This window comes from Camelus dromedarius, chromosome 10 (genome assembly GCF_036321535.1).
Source record: "Camelus dromedarius isolate mCamDro1 chromosome 10, mCamDro1.pat, whole genome shotgun sequence".
NCBI lineage: Eukaryota > Metazoa > Chordata > Mammalia > Artiodactyla > Camelidae > Camelus > Camelus dromedarius.
The window spans coordinates 20,196,527-20,215,367 of record NC_087445.1 but is presented as its reverse complement, the minus strand read 5'-3'; the positions used below and the strand labels follow the sequence as shown (position 1 = coordinate 20,215,367).

General features: G+C 40.9%; 1 long non-coding RNA gene across 1 annotated transcript; it reads left to right on the top strand.

Annotated features, from left to right (window-relative positions):
- The first annotated feature begins 30 nt into the window (after positions 1-30).
- On the top strand, positions 31-18,634 carry LOC135322263 (uncharacterized). The gene is made up of 3 exons (XR_010382636.1): positions 31-254; positions 5,747-6,073; positions 16,651-18,634. It is a non-coding gene; the product is annotated as an uncharacterized LOC135322263 (long non-coding RNA).
- Positions 18,635-18,841: the final 207 nt, after the last annotated feature.

Sequence of the window (18,841 nt, the reverse complement as noted above, 5' to 3'; positions counted from 1 at the left end):
GTAAGCGGAAGTAAGCCTGGGTGGGCGGCACTTCCGGGGGTGGGGCTAGTCAGCGGTTGGGCGGTTCTGGGAAAGCGGCTTCGGAATAGTTACTGAGGTTAGACTTTGCACTGCTTGTTCTTTCCCGGGTACAGCAGAGCCCCGGTCGGTCCGGGGTACTCTGCGTCTGATGTTAGCGAAGGACGGCGAAATTGGAGTTCAGCTCTCCTGGGCTCTCCTGTACCTCAAACTCCGTTCGAAGATTCCCGGTTGAGGTGCGTGCCCTGCCCTGGTTCCGGCTGTTGAGAGCCAGACGCTGTGTTTTGTTTTTCTCTTATACTCAGTCATCCGCCTGTCCTCCCCGCCCTGCAGTCATCGTTTTATCAACACCTCAGCCACCCTGTCGCGCAAGCCAGTAACCCAGTTACTCCAAGTCTAGGTGCCTCCCAAATAGTCTCCCTGCTCTCCGTCTTGCCTCTGCGGTCTTTTTAAAACGCGAAATTGTGTCTCTTCCTTGCTGGAAGCGCACCATTTATTTCCCAGTGCACTTAAATACTTCCACGCTTCCTAACGTGGCTTCACAAACTTTCCACGCTTCCTAACGTGGCTTCACAAACTTTCCACAGCCCCAAACTCGCCTGTCGCCATTCGTTAACGCCATACAAATCTTTCAGAATAGATAGATGTCTGTCCCAAGAGAAGCCTTTCCTGACCACACAACCAGAAATAGTACTTCTTTCCTCTACTGTAGCAGTGTTTTCTTTTATAGTAATATTTAATCATGATACATAAATCATTTGCTTATGGTCTGTCTCCCCTGCTAGATGGTAAATTAGGCCATGCCTTCACCACCAGATACTCAGGACGCAGCAAAGTGCAGGGCGCATAATAAGTAAGGCTCAGTAAATATTTGTTAAATGATAACCCTAGCTCTGGTATTAGGCTTTTAAAGTGTGGTAATATGGAGCCAATCAGCAGAGGGAGAGTGTGTTATAGTAAACCTTGAATCAGCAATGATTCAACTCTTTACAGAATAGAAAGATGTAGGAAAGATACAGTGCATTTGATAGTTCCCCAGAACATTCGTGGGAATGAGAACCCAAGTGATCTAACTTTGAAGCCCACGAGTACCCTGAATCAGTACCCTGAAGGAAGGAACATATACTACCTGTTACATATTTTGTCCATATTTTTTCTTTAAGAAAAAAACTCCTGCAAAATAACTTTTACTTTCCAAGATTATATTACATCTTCCACCTCAGTATCACAAAGTTTTGAATGTGAAGCAGGCTTAAACTCAGAGTTGAAAGAGTCTACTAACTCCTGATTGATCATCTGATAGCTAATGTAAAGAGGGTCGGTGAAATAATGCATTAAAATCGGTGTATGTGATTTTTTTGTTGTTGAGGTGAAATTGACATAAAATTATTCATTTTTTTAAGTGAACAGTTTAAAGGCAGGTAGCACATTCACAGTGTTGTGCAATCATCACCTCTGTCTAGTGCCAAAATATTTTCATCACCCCAAAAGGAAACCGTGTATCCATTAAACAATTGCTCCTCGTTCCCCTCTTCCACCAGTCACTGGCAACCACAATCTGTGTTCTGTCTCTGTGGATTTACTTATTCTGTATATTTCACATAAATGGAATTTGTGATCTTTGTGTCTGCCTTATGTTTTTGATGTTCATCCATGTTGTAGCATGTATCAGTATTTTATTCCTTTTTTATGCTTGAATAATATCACACTATGTATAGACCACAGTTTGTTAATCCATTCATCCAATGGTGGACATTTTGGCTGTTTCCAGCTTTTGACTATTGTGAATAGTGCTTCTATGATTATCTATCTTTAGTCCTTTTGGGTATATAACTAGAAGTGGAATTGATAGGTCCATATGGTAATTCTGTCTCTAACTCCTAGAGGAACTGTCAAAGTGTTTTCACAGCACTTGAACCATTTTACATTCCCACTTGCTATTTTGTTATTTTCTCTCTTTTTTAAATTATAGCCATCCTAGTGAGTGTGAAGTAGTACCTCAGTGTGGTCTTGATTTGCATTTCCCTAATGACTAATAATGTTGAGCGTCTTTTCATGTGCTTGGCCATTTGTGTATTTTCTTCAGAAAAATGCCTATTCAAGTCCTTTGCCCTTTTTTTTTTTTCAGCTCTCATTATTTTTATAGAAGTGGTAGTAAATTAACAGGAGGCAAAGAGTCAAGTCCAGGTCTATCCCTCAGGTTTTTTTTTCCTGATGCATTTTTTATTCTGATAAAAGACATAAAATTTACCATCTTAACTCTACTGAACTGTATACTTAAAAATGGTTAAGTAAAAAAAAATGGTTAAGTATATTCACATTGTTGTGAGACATATCTCCAGAACTATTTCATCTTGCAAAACTAGAACTCTATACTCATTAAACAACTCCCCTCTCCCCCCTCTCCCAGTCTGGTAACCACCATTCTTCTTTCTGTCTTTATGAATTTGACTACTTTAGATACTTCATACAACTGGAATCATTTGGAAAACTTACATGGAAGCATATCAGTTTTATAGAACAGTTTAGTTTGTGGTGATTTAGCTGAACACAGGAAAGCAAGAAAATGTGTCACATTTATATCAAATTTAGGATATTGAGTTATGTTACTAATGTACGCAACTTTAATGTTGTCTTAACACTCTCTGCCAAAATAAACTTTATTCCCTATAACTTAAGAAGTGTATCTATATATAATAGTTTATTATGTACAGTTAATTCCACTGTCTTGGCTGCAATAAAAATCAATTTTGAAATTTAAAAAAAACCTGTTACTTCAGTTTTTTATTTAAGCAGTAAAACTTTCATTTAACTATAAACCAATATACAGTTTCCTTTTAGATTCAATATTGTGGCTTATCCAGGCAAGCATGTCCTCTTTTCTTTAATGACAATGAATAGAAGTTTTTATCCTCACTTCCAGTGTCTTTTTGTGACTGGCCTATTTCTCTTAGCATAATGCCCTCAAGGTTCATCTATGTTGTAGCATGTGACAAGATAATATTCCATTGTATTTATATACCATGTTTTGTTTACCTGTTCATCTGTGGATAAACATTTGGACTGCTTCCCCCTTTTAGCTATTGTGAACACTGCTGTTATTAACAAAAATGTGCATGTATCACTTCAAGGTCCTGCTCTCAGTTCTTTTGGATATATACCCAGAAGTGAGATTGCTGGATCTTATGTAGTTCTATTTATTTTTTTAAGGAAACTGCATACTGTTTTCCATAGAAGTTGCACCATTTTCATAATCCCAACAACAGTGTACAAGGGCTCTTTGCCCAAATTTGAATTGGCTTGTCTTGTTGTCAAGTTGTAAGAGTTCTTTATAAATTCTGAATACTATACCCTTATTAGATATAGTGTCCAAATATTTTCTCCCGTTTTTTAAGTAACTTTTCACTTTCCTGATAATGGCCACTGACGTACAATAGTTTTAAATTTTGTGTGCCTGTGTGTATATACACACAATTGTTTTCTGAGCCATTTGAAATTCAATTACAAACACCATGGTATTTCACCTCTGAATACTTCAGCATGTGTCTCCTAAGGGTAAGGATGTTCTGCCACATAGCCTCAATACAGTTGTCACATCTGAAACTTATAATTTTTAGTTAATAGATTCTACTCCAGAGCCCACATTTAAATTTTACCAGACAGCTATATGCAAAAGAATCAAACTGGGTTACTTTCTCGCACCATATACAAAAACAAACTCAAAATGAATTATACTTAACTGTAAGACCTGAAACCATAAAACTCCTAGAAAAAAATATAAGCTCTTTGATATTGGTCTTAGCAATGTATATATATATTTTTTTCTTTTGGATATCCCTCAGACAAGGGAAACAAAACCAAAAATAAATACTGCATCAAACCGAAAAGCTCTTGTGCAGTGAAGGAAACTACCAACAAAATGAAAAAGCTGCCTACTGAATGAGAGAAGATATTTGCAAATGATACATCAGGGGTTACTATTTGAAATACACAGTTATTCAACTCAACATAAAAAAAAGCATTAAAAAATGAGCAGAGGACTTGAATAGATATTTTTCCAAAGAAAACACAAATGGCCAACAGGCATGTGAAAAGATGCTCAACTTCACTAATCACAAGGGAAATGCAAATCAAAACCACAATGAGATATCACCTCACACCTGTGAGAATGGCTATTATCAAAAAGACAACACATTACAAGTGTTGACAAAGATGTGGAGGAAAGGGAACCCTCGAGCACTGTTGGGAATGTAAATTGATATAGCTACTATGGAAAACAGTATGCAGGTTGCTCAGAAAATTAAAAATAGAACTATCATATGATACAGCAATTCTTCATCTGGGTGTTTTTCTGAAGAAAAGAAAAACACTAATTCAGAAAGATACATGCACCCCTTTTTTTCATTGCAGCATTATTTGCAATAGCCAAGATATGGAAACAACCTAAGTATCTGTTGATAGATGAATGCATAACAATGTGGCATATACACAATAGAATGTTACTCAGCCACAAAAAGGAATGAAGTCTTGCCATTTGTGACAAAATGGATGGAACTGGGGGTATTATGCTAAGTGAAGTAAGTCAGATAAAGACAAATCCCATGAGATTTTATTCATATGTGGAATCTAAAAAAAAACAAATGAACAAATGTAAAACAGAAACAGACTCATAGATACCGAAAACAAACTGACGGTGGCCAGATGGGAGGTCAGTGAGAAGGATGAGTGAAATAGGTGAGGGAGATTAAGAAGTATAAATTTCAAATTATAAAATAAATAAGTCACAGGGATGTAATGTACAGCATAAGGAATATAGTCAATAACTCTGTATGGTGACAGATGATAACTACACTTATGGTGACCAATTTGTAGTGTATAAAAATATCAAATTACTATGTTGTACACCTGAAACTAATATTTTAAGTCAATTATACTTCAAGTAAAATTTTTGTAATATTTATGTAGAGGTCAAAACTTCATAAAAGGAACATTCAAAGAAGTAACATCTGCAAGAGCGCTGAATAATGCTTTCTTGCTCATATCCTTCCCACCAACAACCATGCAGCATCCATCCAGTAAGAAAAGTATCTTTGTGGTAGTTTGGGGATCCAGGTAGATTGTGAAACTCTGGGGCTGGCCAAGACCAAGGAGTGATGTTTTGAGAAGGCAGGAACAAACCTAGGCTGCTGACTTCGCCGGCCATAGTGGCAGCTACACACCTGAAACAGCTCCATATCTGAGGACTCGGCTACAGCCCCATTGGGCTTTGGTTCTGTTGCCAACACCATATACTAAGGAACCCAAGAGGAGTCACACCCCCTCGTGCATTGGACCATAGGCATACACCCTCAGTCCTGCTGTGGATACTGAAGTGGCCTATGAACTGGCTCTAGCCACTCTCAGCTGTGATCTGGGAGCCCTTAGAAGTAAGCCTGCCAAACTCCGTCAAACTGTAGGTTTTCAAACAGCCCTTTAACTGGGCTCCAGCCTGTCCTAGTCACTGTCAGCCAACAGTCCTACTGACACAAGGACCCAGCAGCAGACATTCTGTGCCCCCAGAAATCCTGAGAGGGTTCTGTACTTGGTTCCAGCCTCTCTAGCCGTGATGGAACAGTCTAGCACCCCCAGGGACCTGGCAGGGGACATGTCTATCCATGGCTCCAGAGCCAGGTCTGCATACCTCAATCTTGGCTGTGAAACCTGAAATTGCCCTTTGCCTCGGTTTCAGCCCTTCTCAGCCACAGTCCAGGACCAGTCCTGCCCACCCAGGGAGTCATCCAGTTACCAAGTCCTCCCAGTGACATGGTGAGAGCTATATCCACACACCTGGTAACAGGCTGCTGTCTGAGGACCCAGCTGTGGAACCTGAAGGAGACCCTCTCCCAACCCCATCCTACTGAACAAGGTGCTGGAGGCAGTCCCATACCAACAGGGACCATAGAGAATCCACGCCTGCCTGAACCCCTGGTAACAAGCCCTCCAACCATGGACCCCCCTGCAGAGCCAGCAACATCCTCATAACTGGCTCCAAGCTAACAAGACTGCAATTCCAAAGGTAATTCAATCAGCCTGGGGAGTTGATGGGACCGTGAAGAGGTCCCCCATGTTCATTGCAGCATTATTCACAATAGGCAAGGCATGGAAACAACCCAAGTGTCCACTGACAGATGAATGGGTACAGAAAATTTTATATTATATATATAATGGATTATTTTATATATATAAAATGGATTATTTAGCTGTAAAAATGAAGAAAATTCTGCCATTTACAAGGACGGACCTTGAGGGCATTACGTAAAGCGAGATAAATCAAAGAAAGACAAATACTGTATGATCTCACGTATGGAACCTAAAAACAAGCCAAGCCCACGGAAATAGGATTAGAATAGTGGTTACCAGGGTGGGGGAAAATGGGGAGATGTTTGAACACACTGAGTGTTAGGCGTCTATGACACACGATTGGAGATATTCAATAGGCCGTTGGGCACAGAGGTTTGGGAGCTGAGTGGTAGACTCCATGAAAGAGGTAGAGCCCACGTTAGTTTGCTAGGGCTGCCGTAACTAAATGCCACAGACCAGGGGGCTAAACAGCAGAGATTTATTTTCTCACAATTCTGGAGCTAGACGTCTGAAACCAAGGTGTCACCAGGATTGGTTTCTTCCGAGGCCTCTCTGACTTACAGAGGGCCATCTCTCTGTGTCCTCACATGTGTCAGTGTCCTAATCTCTTATAAGGACTCCAGTCATGTTGGATTAGGGACCATCCTAATAACCTCATTTTAACTGAATCCCTCTTTAAAGATCCTATCTCCGAAATACAGTTATATTCTGAAATACTGGGGGTTAAGACTTCAACATAAGAATTTGGGGCAGGGGTACACTACTCAGCTCATAACAGGGCCCAGAGGTAGAGTCTCTCAACCACGAGAATCCTGGCTGGAGAGAACACATTAGGTATTCAATAGCACCAAGTTCAAGTAATTAGAAAAGCAATCAGTAAAGGTAACATTTCCCCTAACTCACTGAGTAAATGAGTTTTTCAAGTGTGTTTGGGAAAAGAGATTCTTTCCAGAGAGGTATAAACACAGAAGGGAAGAGAAGCTGTAAGGGAGGAAATGACCTTGTTCATTTCAGTAACCTGTCTCAGATTTGGCTCATGTCAAGAAAACAGGAAAAAAAGATTTTTTCTGACAGAAAAAAACTAAATTTCAAGGGCAATTTCTACTTGTAGGAAGAAACTAATTTTACAGCATGCCATGCTGTGTTTGAGAAAGGAAGTTAAGTCAAAGAAATGAAGCTGGGAAAACTCCTTGACTTTTCTGTAACTGCATCCAGGAGCAAGAATTACAATGGATTTCTCACCCCATGGGTCAGGGACAAAGGGATGTTTTTGCAGAGTTATGGAAAACAAGCTTTGGCATGTATTTATGAAATATTTGGTGGTGGGCAGGAAGCAAAGGGGATGATGGAAATTTCAAAAGAATTTTTTTAGTCAGATCAAGTCACTGTATCAGGGCAATCTTCTTTTGTCTCATGTGTTTTCATTCCTTAATAGCTATGTGATCTTGGAAAACTTATTCACTTTCTCTGTTCCTTAGTTCCCCCATGTGTAAAATGGTGGTAATATCTCCTCATAGCGTTCTTGTCAGGGATAAATGAATACATGAAAAAAAAAACAGTTCTCGGGGCACAGTAGACTCTCAATGAATGTCAGTTATCCTCATCCTCCCTACCACCACTGCATCATCCATCCTCACCCATGTCCCTCTAACTGTGCCCATGTCGTTCCTGCTACTGGCAAAGCCTTCCTTTCTCCTCTCCTAAGCTGTGCTGCCTAGGGGAGGCTTTCCTTGAGGATTACAACTCAGGCTGACCTTGCTACAAGGAGGGAACGGCAGACTGAACTTGGTGCTGAGGTGGTGTGGATTGATTCAGATGGTGGCCAGCCATGGGGGGTGGGGGGGGATCCTCCACCCCATGCTTCAACAAACGTACGCACCTATGTCAGCACCTACTTCATGTCACCAGACTAGGGGCAAGAGATACAGAGATGAACAGAGATTGTCCTCACTTTTAGGGAACTTTTTATCTAATGGAGAAAGAAACATAAGCAGATAGCAGACAGACAGATATAATGGAGGTATTTAAAAGGTTCAGTAATATAGCAAAAGTCAGGAAACAATCTAAACGTCTGGATCGTGCCCATCAGCCTAAAAATATGCTGCAGTACCTCTAGTCTTAAGAAATCCCATGTTGACTCCACCACATCCTTTGCAAATCCCCACACCCTCCTTTTTGCAAAGCTGTAACTAATTGTGCTATGCAGTGAATGTTTGTGTCTTCCCCAAATTCCTATGTTGAAATCCTAACTTCCAATGTGGTGGTGTGAAGAGGTAGGGCCTTCCGCAGGTGATTAGGTCATGAGAGTGGAGCCCTCACGAACGGGTCCGGTGCCCTTATAAACGAGGCCTGAGAAAGCACCTTTGCCCCGTTCACCATATGAGGACACCGTGAGAAGAAGACAGTCTGTGAGGAAGTGGGCTCTCACCAGACACTGAATCTGCTGTTGCCTCAATCTTGGACTTCCTGACCTCCAGAACTATAAGAAATAAATTTGTTGTTTATAAGCCACCCAGTCAATGGTGTTATTGTTACAGCAGCCAAACAGACTAAGAAAAATTGCTACATTTATTATGTCCACCTCCTCACCTCACATTCTCTCATCTAAAAGATAGGCTTAAAATTTTTTAAATTATGAAGAGGTATATGCACAACTTTCTCACCCTACCTTCCAGTTTCCTCCCCTCACCCTGCAGTTACCTTGTAGCATTAGTTTGTTTATACAGTTTTTTTTTTGAGGGGTTGCTACAAAAATATTCTATCATCTTCTTTTATATACATGGTAACGTAGCATGTGTGTCATGCTACCCCTTGAATTCTTCCCTTAACAATATCATGAGGGGGACCCTCCCACACTTTTGGTGGAAACATAGTTTGGTGCAGCTGTTATGGAAAACAGTATGGAGATTCCTCAACACTTAAAAGTAGATTTACCATGTGATTTAGCAATCCCACTCCTGGTCATATATCCAGATGGAACCCTAATTTGAAAAGACACATGCACCCCAATGTTCATAGCAGCACTATTAACAATAGCCAAGACATGGAGACAACCTAAATGTCCATTGACAGATGACTGGGTAAAGAAGCTGTGGTATATTTATACAGTGAAATACTACTTAGCCATAAAAAATAAAATAATGCCATCTGCAGCAACATGGATGAAACTGGAGATTGTCATTCTAAGTGAAGTAGCCCAGAAAGAAAAATACTATATGATATCACTTATATCTGGAATCTTGAAAAAAAAAGAAGACACAAACTTATTTACAAGAAACAGACTCATAGACAGAAAACAAGTTTGTGGTTACCTAGAGGGGAAAGGGGGTGAGAACGGATAAATTGGGAGTTTGAGATTTGCAAATACTAATTACTATATACAAAATAGATAAACAATAAGTTTCTTCTGTATAGTACAGGGAACTATATTCAATATCTTTTAGTAACCTGTAATGAAAAAGAATATGAAAACGAATACATGTATGTATATGGATGACTGAAACATTATGCTGTGCACCAGACATTGACACTACATTGTAAACTGACTATATTTCCAAAAAAAAAAAAAGTACAACAGTACATCATGGGGAATTTCTCTGTTAATATATAAAGAGCTTTCTCATTGCCCTTTACTGGTTTCCTCCTAATGGACATTTGTTTCCAATTATTTGCTGCTAACAAAGAAAGCTGCAATAATATGAATGACCCTGCTTGTAAATCATTCCCTATGTCCAGAAGTAACAATATGAGATAATTATTAGAAGTAGAAATGCCTGGCTTAAGTAAGTTTGTAATGTGGATAGACACTGCTAAATTGTTCTCTGTAGGGTTGCTCCCACTTACAGCCTGCTAACAATGTGTGAGAATACTCGGTTCTCCAAAGTCTTGCCAAGTGTTACTAAATTTGGGATTTTGTCAGTCTGATAGATGGAAGAAATGTTACTTTAATGTAGTTTTACATTATAGCTCTATTACTATGAGTTAAGCATCTTTTTATGTATTCTTCTGTTCTGTTGCTGTTTTTTGTTTTTTTTTTCTGTTGGATTGTTAACACTTTCTATATTAGGGAAATCAGCCCTGCATGAAAGTTCCACAGTTTTTCCCAGAAGATGTCATTTTCTTTTCCCTTCCTTCCTTCCCTCCTTCCTTTTTTAATTGCTTTGTTGAAATATAATTCACATACTATACAATTCATCTGCTTAAAGTATACAATTTTTGAAAATACATTTCAGAGTTGTGCAACCATCACCACAATCTGATTTAAAAACATTTTCATCAGCCCCAAAAGAAATCTCATACCCATTAATAGCCATTCCCCATCTCCATTCCTCCAAATTGCCCCACCACCCCAGTCTGGCAACCACTAATTTACTTGTCTCTATGGATTGGCCTACTCTGGACATTTCATATAAATGGCATCACACAATGTGTGGCTTTAATAACTTGCTCCTTTCACTTTGTTTCCATTCTTTCTTAAACCTGCTGTAGTCAGGATCTTGTCCCCACTTAAACTATCCTTTAAAAAGACCATTAACTACAGCCATGTTGGCCTCTTCTGTTTTCCCTCCTTACCTCACAAGCTGTGCCTTCTTAGCTTCCTTTCTAGGAAGCTCTAGACAGGGATTCCCTGGGTCTCAGTCCTTGCTTCTCTTTTTTCTATCTGCACCTGATCTCAGCAACTCATCTGGTCCCTTGGTATCAGAGAGACCACTGGCTTGCTATAAAATTCTGCTCCCATAGAATTCTGTTTCCAGGAATCTTAAATAGACATACTTTCCCTATTCCTCCTGCTAAGTAAAATCCTTGGACATTATATATAAAACAAGCATCTGAAAGGTGGAGAAAAGAAGGCAGACTGGCTACAGACCTGAAGAATCCAAGGAATAGCATGGTGCTGGGTTTCCTAGGTTTTCTTTTTGCCTCATGTATTATAGACACAGAACTGGAGAAGCCAGCAACTCAAAATTCCAACAGGAATAGACCAAAAAATCCTCAATAAAAGTCTGCCTTCTCTAGTCAGAGTACCAGGAAAGGGGCATCCTAGCAAGACAAACTTTCAGATAATAACATTCTACACTAGCTACACACCATAGGGGTGGGGGAACCCCCAAACTATGGCCTAACCTTAGTCACAGGAGCAAAGGCCGAATGGAAACCTGGACTTCCACCCTTATGAGACTGTAAGCAGGTTTCCCAACAATCTTGCTAGGGTAGTGTCAGAGAAAGCCAAAGGGAGGTGAACTTGCATCCCCACTAGCCAGTAATGAGCCTCCCCTAACCCAGACCCGCCATGATGTCAGTGGAGAGCCTTGACCTCCACCCCCATCACCAATAAAGGAGTCCCTCACCAGGTGACAACTGGACAATCTGGCTGTTTATCTCCACCTGGCAGAAATAAGACCTTACTTCCCTCATCCCTTACTAAAGCAGCATCAGAAAGCCAGCTAAAACATGTTACTTAAAGGGGAAAAATAATTGAATGATAGTAGATTTCTCAACAGAAACTAGGGAGACTAGAAGGAAGTGGCGTAATTTTTTTTTCAAGCATTGGGGCGGGGGAAAAAGTGCCAACCCCAGAATCCTAATTCAGCAAGTAATCCTAATTCAACAAGAGTATCCTTCATGGGTTGGGGGAAAGCAAGACATTCTCAAATGAAAGAAAAGAAATTTTTAATTGCTGCCAGAACACCTGTTCTAAAAGAATGACTCAAGGAAGTTCTTTAAACAGAAAGTAAATGATAGAAGAATGAAGCTTGGAATATTAGGAAGAAAGAACACAGTAAGCAAAAATGTGAATAAATGAAAGAGACTTTCCTTTTCCTCTTGAGTTTTCTAAATGTTTGATAGTTGAAGCAAAAATTATAACACAGATGATTCTAAATGTATGTAGAGAAAATATTTAATACCATGATATGATAAATGTTGGGGGAAGGATGTAAAAGGAGGTGAGGTTTCTATACTTCACTTGAACAGGTAAGGTGACACTAGTAAACTATACTAGTTACGTATATATAATGTAATACCCAGAGCAACGGCTAAAAGAACTATATAAAGAGATATGCTTGAAAACACTATAGAATTCTAGAAAGTGTTCAAGTAACATAAAAGAAAATGGGAAAAGAAACCATAAAAAAGAACAAACACAAAACAAAAATAAAAGGGCATAATTAAGCCCTAACATAGCAATAATTAGTTACATAGTCACACTTACTGTCTATTGATATTTTATCTAAAATATTTCTTTATCAAGCACTGCATGATCACTGCCCTAAGGAATTGCTGAGGGCTGAACTTTTCCTTTTGATCATGCAAATGGAATTCAGGTTCTGGTCTCCACAGGAGAATTTAGGCTGCATCTAGCTAGAAGCTGGGGGATGTCCCTTCTGGGCCTGACAAGCTCAGATGAAAATTCTGGCAACAGTTGACACTGGGGTTCCAGCAGATTCTTCCATGGCTGGAAGTTGAGAGTAGGATTTAATCTAGTCAAGTTCATTATCCAGTAGGAAATCACACAGACCCTAGAAGCACCACAGAGAGGGCAGGGAGAGCTGTGGCTCAGAGACAGCCTGGGTCCCATCCAGGTTTTGCTCCTAAGTGACTGGCTGGAAAGGCAGCCATGACGAAAAAAATCCATGAGTTGTTTGTAGTTAGTGGTATCTGCAAGGAGATGCCCAAATTATTCTCTAAAATGAGCACTACAAGTTATCTCAAAGGTTCCATCCTAAAATCAGTAACTTTTTCATGAAGAGAAATCCCAGCCCTTGTGGTGGGTCCATTCACTTTAGGAACCTTCACATATTTTTAGGATTGAATTTTTTGAATTTTCACACTTCAGAGGAGGGTCAAGTGTCCCCTAACTTCTTTACCATTTGTTCCCTAGGCTCCATGGTTACCAAGAATGATTAAAGACCTGTGGCTCTTCTTGGTATCTAGTCTGGAATTTTCCTGACACTGACTGTCTTCATCTACAGAACATACATTTTAGATCCTTGCCTCCAACTATTATAATGACCAGAGGATTTAGTAAAAAAGGATAATCTCATTGGCCTCAATCTTTTCTACTTTTTAAAGCCCCTGACCTCTTACTTAGACCTCTCATTTTCAGTAGACAACATTTCCTCCCACTTCTCTCAGAAGCATGAACTGCTTCAGTCTTCTCTCAACCTCAAAATGTACCCAGGTGTTCAATATACTCTCCATATTCCCCTCTTTCTTAGCATAGGGTTTTGTTGGGACATTTGGTTTTAAGTCACAGAAACCCTACCCAAACTAGCTTAAGCAAAAAAGGTGACTTTACTATAAAGGTTCCTGGGTATCTTGGGAACATTTGGATGTGGCTAGATCCCTGGGCTTGACTGGAGCCAGTGAATTCTTTTCCATCTGGACTGTCTCTTGTCCATACAGTTCTCTCTGGGACTGCTTCATCATTCTCTTATGCTCTCGACCAGTTCTGCCTACCCCTCCCATCCGTTGGAGCACGTCACAGATAGTACGTTGGTTCAGATCTATTCCGTCAGGCAGCCAGATGGAGCTGGAAGAGTTCAGTTCTGATTCCAAATTCCCAAGGATGCATTCTGATTAGCCAGCTTGGGTCAAGACCTACTCCTGGACTAATGGACTCTAGCCGTGGAGTCGGGTCACAGTGGATCACCGTGGCTGTTCCTATGGTAGCCATCTGAATGGAGTTGGGGGCAGGAGGTGGGCAGTCCTCACTGGAGAGGCAAAAAGTCTCGGAAAAGGAGGATATTCTGGGACAAAACAATGCTTGTCTATTCCATGCTGTCTCTTTTCTCCAGGCCAATTGTAAGATCTTGAGTTCTCAATCCCACCTCTTTCCATCTCCTTCAGGATCTAGTGTCATTAATTACCTTTTTTTCTAATTTACATTTTCAATCTGTTTCTCTACTTGGGCATTTAAATTTGCTCAAGGCCCTTGTATACTAGAGGACCGTCCCCTATAATCCTTCTTCAAGCTCCTGCCCGATCTTTTTTCTCTGCCAAATAAATTTCATCTGTCCCTTACTCACATTTTACCCCAGCCTGGTCTCTTCCCCCTTGACTCCTGTCACCTCCATTTCCCCAAAGTGTTTCTTGGTCTTTGAAAGGCTGACAAGACAGAGTGAAGGAAGGATGAAGTGTATAGGCCATTGTGAGTGGGTATAACGTCTCTGGCATTCCAGAGACTCCCTCATGGCCCCATGTCAGTAGCCACAGAGCCCAGCCCCAAGGGGCCCCCTGGATTGTGAGGCGTGGCACTGACCAATCCCTGACCTTTCGAGTTTCCTGGTTCCAAGGAGTCTGTGGCTGCAGCACCACCAGATCCTTACCCAGGCTGCTGGCAGTCAGTTGTTGACCAAAGCCTCCCCTGGTGGAAGGGCCTTCTCACGCACAGGCCTTGGCGGGGTGGGGGCCCTCTCAAGCCATTTCCATTTGCTTCCTCAGGTGAGGGTAACCTACCTGCTAAATCTGTGCCCTTTGGAATGAAGGGGACAGGTAACAACCACAGGTTCGACTAGAACGGCTGCTTTAAAGGCCGAGCCCCCAGCACTCGCTCCCCAACCTGCCTTTCTGGTGCTGTCGGCTACATGGGTTCTTATGCAGACACTATTTACTGAAGCCCTTTGCTTTAATTTTTTAAAAAACTTATTATGGAAAATTTTAAATACGTACAAAGTAGAGAGACTAGTTTTACGTGTCTATCACCCAGTTTGAACAATCCACTCAAAACTGGTGGTGTTCCATCTAAACCACCAAACCAACACCGTTCCCCACAAACTCAAAGCAAATCTCAGATATTACATTTTGTCTGTATTTCAGTATGTATGTCCAAACAATAATGTCCCTTTTTAAATTTATTTTTGGCTTTGGTCTGGCAAGAATCTATCTTCCCAGATGTTCAGCCTATCCTTTTGATTCAACACAGCAAAGCCTAAATCACTATCTTCCCTCCTTTTGGGTTTGCAACATAGCAACCTTCTGATCACTCAGGCTACGCTATTTGAAGTTGTCTTCTATTTTTTCCCACTCTTTCATAGCCTGCCTCTCATCAGTAATTGAGCTTTATTAATTCTCCTTCTGTATTTGTCAGCCTTCATGAGGTTATGCTAAGAAACAATCCCCCCTAATTTCAGTGGTTGACAACACACAGTTTGTTTTCTTTTTTTGCTCAAGTTATGAGTTGGCTGTGGGTTGACGCCAGCTCTGTTCTGCTCTCTGTGTCTTCATTCTGGGATCCAGCCTGAAGAGGCAGTCCCCATTCGGCGTATGGCAAAGGGAAATGAGGAGAGGCAGGACTTGGAAATGCTTTCAAAGTCTCTGTTCAGGTATGGACAGATCAATTCCATACATATTCCATTTGCTATAGCCAATGACAAGGTCAGGTCCCATGTCCGTGGGTTGGCAGAGTGTGTCAAGTATCTGGAATCAATAGTGCAATCTATCACAACTGTTGTATCTCAGTCACATCCTTTGTTTCAATTCCTTTTACCCTCCTCTGCCTCAACCTTCACTTCTCTCAGCTTAGAATTCACTTCCTTGTGGAAGGCTTTTCTCTGCTGCCTTCAGACAAGATCCCACCCACTGCCCTCTGCTGTCATGGGACTTGTACTTTTTCATAGCATGTGGCAAAGCTATAATGAGTTACTTATGCAACATTTAATGTCTGACTTCCCCCCAGACTGCAAGCTCTGTGAGGGCAGAGGCAGCATCTGCTTTGCCCACCACTTTATCCTTGGCACCTGGAAAAGCGTCTAGGGCACAGAGCTAATTCAGTAGTTGCATAAACAATGTATAAGAGTGAATGCATGTCTTAGTCATGCCCATGTCATCCCGCACCTGGATTATTGAGAGACATTATTAATATCTAAATATTAATATGATGTCTATTTTATTCTTCAGCCATTGAAGTTTCCTTCCTAAAGACCTACTCTTTTCACACTATCTATTAGTCCTTTAATTCAGCCTCCTCTTCTGCCACTTTTCCAGCTGAAACATAGTATTGAAGTTTCCTGAGTTATTATGCGTTCTCGGACCTCCATCCTTTTGCAGATACGGTTCCTTTGACAGTATTCTCCCTCCTCAGTGCTCTGCCTCGTGAAATCCTCTACACCTTGCACATCCCAATACAGAGGCTGCCTCCTCTGCAGACTTGGCCCCCCCAACCCGTTTGCTTCCACATTTCACGTATGCACCTCCATTTTAGCAAGAATCGTGTTGTGTTCCCATGGCCTGAGTGCCTCTGCTCATCTAAGCTCCACAATGCCAAGAGCAAGATTTTGTCTCATATTACTCAGCACTTAATATAGAGCCTGGCACAAAGCAGGTGCTCAGAATTGCTGCTACACATTTGCCAGCTACGGTGATCTAACAAAAGAACAGCTTCTCTCTCCAGAAGTGGCGGTCAAAACACGAGTTAACACACACTTCAGGCATGGGCAAAGCCTCAGACTTCCAAATCAGAATCGACTTACTTCTGTTATACACCCAGTACTAACATTGTATGTGGTTTTCCAGTGCACATTAGAGAAAGGAGAGAGGCACTTCTGAAGAGAGACCTAGTGACAACGGCAGGAAGCGGCCTCTGACGGATGTCAGCCAACAACAGGAGAGCACCCAAGCAGCAAATGGGGGCCTGTTTCTTGGAGTGGCTGCAGTCGTGTTTCCCTGGCGAGGCCCTGCTTCTGGCCACCCTCTCCCACAGCTCTGAGCCTGGAGACTTTTTGTCTTAGATTTAAAAAAAAAACCACCACCACCACCTTTAGTGGCTTCTCTTGTTTCCCCCTCTCCTAGCTGGAGAGGGGTCGGACTCTGAGCCCAGTTTGCTGGTAAAGAGCCTGATGAAAGGATGATTTCTTGCTCTTTTCTTCCTCTTTCCCTTGGGAGCAGCAGTGGTCTTTGCTTCCCTGGAAAACCAAATGCAAGCCAAGTGTATAGTTAAAGAGTGTATAAGCAAAGAGTGAGGCTTTGCCTCGCCGCACATTGGCTAAGTGTTGATTCTCAGACTTGAGCGCGAGGGCAGAATCAGCTAGAGAGCTTGGTAAGCAGGGACTCCGTCCCCAGACTTTCTGACTCACTAGGTGTGGGGTATGGACCTAGAAATGTGCATTTCTAACAAGTTGCTATATGGTTCTGATGCTACCAATGTAGGAAACAAACTTGAGAATCACTGGCCTGAACAGTAAGCCTCAAGCAAGATCAGTGATGAAAATCTCTGGCCAAACAGGAAAAGACAGAAAATTTCATCTTTGCTCAGACACTTCTTGCTTCACTTACGTGAGTGTTTGCATTTTTTCCCCAAGGCAGACTTTGTGACTTGGTGATTCCCACTTGTGTAACCAGTTGAACTGGATATTATATTTACTTAGACCAAAAACACCCATAGTTATATATTCTGTAAAAATAGAGGATGCTGGCAGCCTGACTTCCCTGCAAGGGAGGGTGGTTCTCCAAAACCTGCTCTTTCCTAGATCTGTATCACTGACTCATATTTAGACCAAAGGCACCACAAGCAAACTCATCAGAATCAGCAGTTCTGTTTTCTGCTGTCACACCCTGCTCCCCACTTAACTCCACTCTCCCCAAGCTGTTTACTCCAGATATCAGATTTTTTATTAAACCATTAACAGTAATTGCTAAGGCAACACACTACTAATATAAAGCCATTTCAAAATTAATTACCTAATGATAGGTTGTGAAGTTAAATTACTAAGATTATATTCATTGAAAAAATGTTAGCAATGAAGAGAGTGGATGAAAACATCAGAAGGTTAACACAGTTGCAAGAAGACCAGCAGAGGCGTATCTGGAGCAATGTCACTTGCATCCTTTAAAGCACTCACCAGTGGCTTTTGGCTTGAGCACTGTCTCTATGCAGTTGTAACTAGACAGAACCCAAGTGGTCAGCTTTGATTTTGAAACAGATCTGTCATAGACAATAAGAGTTCCTGTTGGGAGAGAATTCCCTGTCATTTCCTTAGCAGGACTTGGAGAGAGGAATGAATTATATTCAGTGAATTCCAAATTTCATTGGTACTAAAATTGACATTGTTCTGCACTGTAACATCTCTTAAATTCAGGTGCATCTTACAATGAATGGCATTTTATAATTATGGTTGGCCAGGTGGCGGCTGAGATGTTCTGTCACTGCCTGAACATGCACAAACTCAGTGGTTATTCCTAGTGGGATGACTTGGCAACTGTAATCTCCATGTTTCCAGCAAAAAAATCATAAGGACCATCTGGAAAAGAAACATGCTGCCTGTTGTTTGAAAACAACATCAAGAATGTGTCAGCATCAAAATGCATCCACAAGGTATTAGTGGCTTAAAAGCAAACAATAGTGAAATACTTTTAAGAAATGCTGCTCACCAGCACCTGGTAATTAAGGACATCAATAATTTTGAGTCAAAAACATGATTCAGAAGAATAGAGATTCTGAGTAAAGAAATTATACGAATTTCTTAATGAATTTATTTTGCGTATATTTTCCTTTTTATGTGTGCACAATGATGTATAATAACAATGTAAGTCTAAAAGCTGTCATTCAATAAATATTTTAAAATTCTAGATGTTAAAGAAGCATTTACCAATAATTTAATTGGGAGTATCAGCTCTCACCTTTTTGATTTGAGGACTTAATTACTCTTAATTATTGAGGAATATAAAGAACTTTTGTTTATGTAGTAATATCAATATTTACCATATT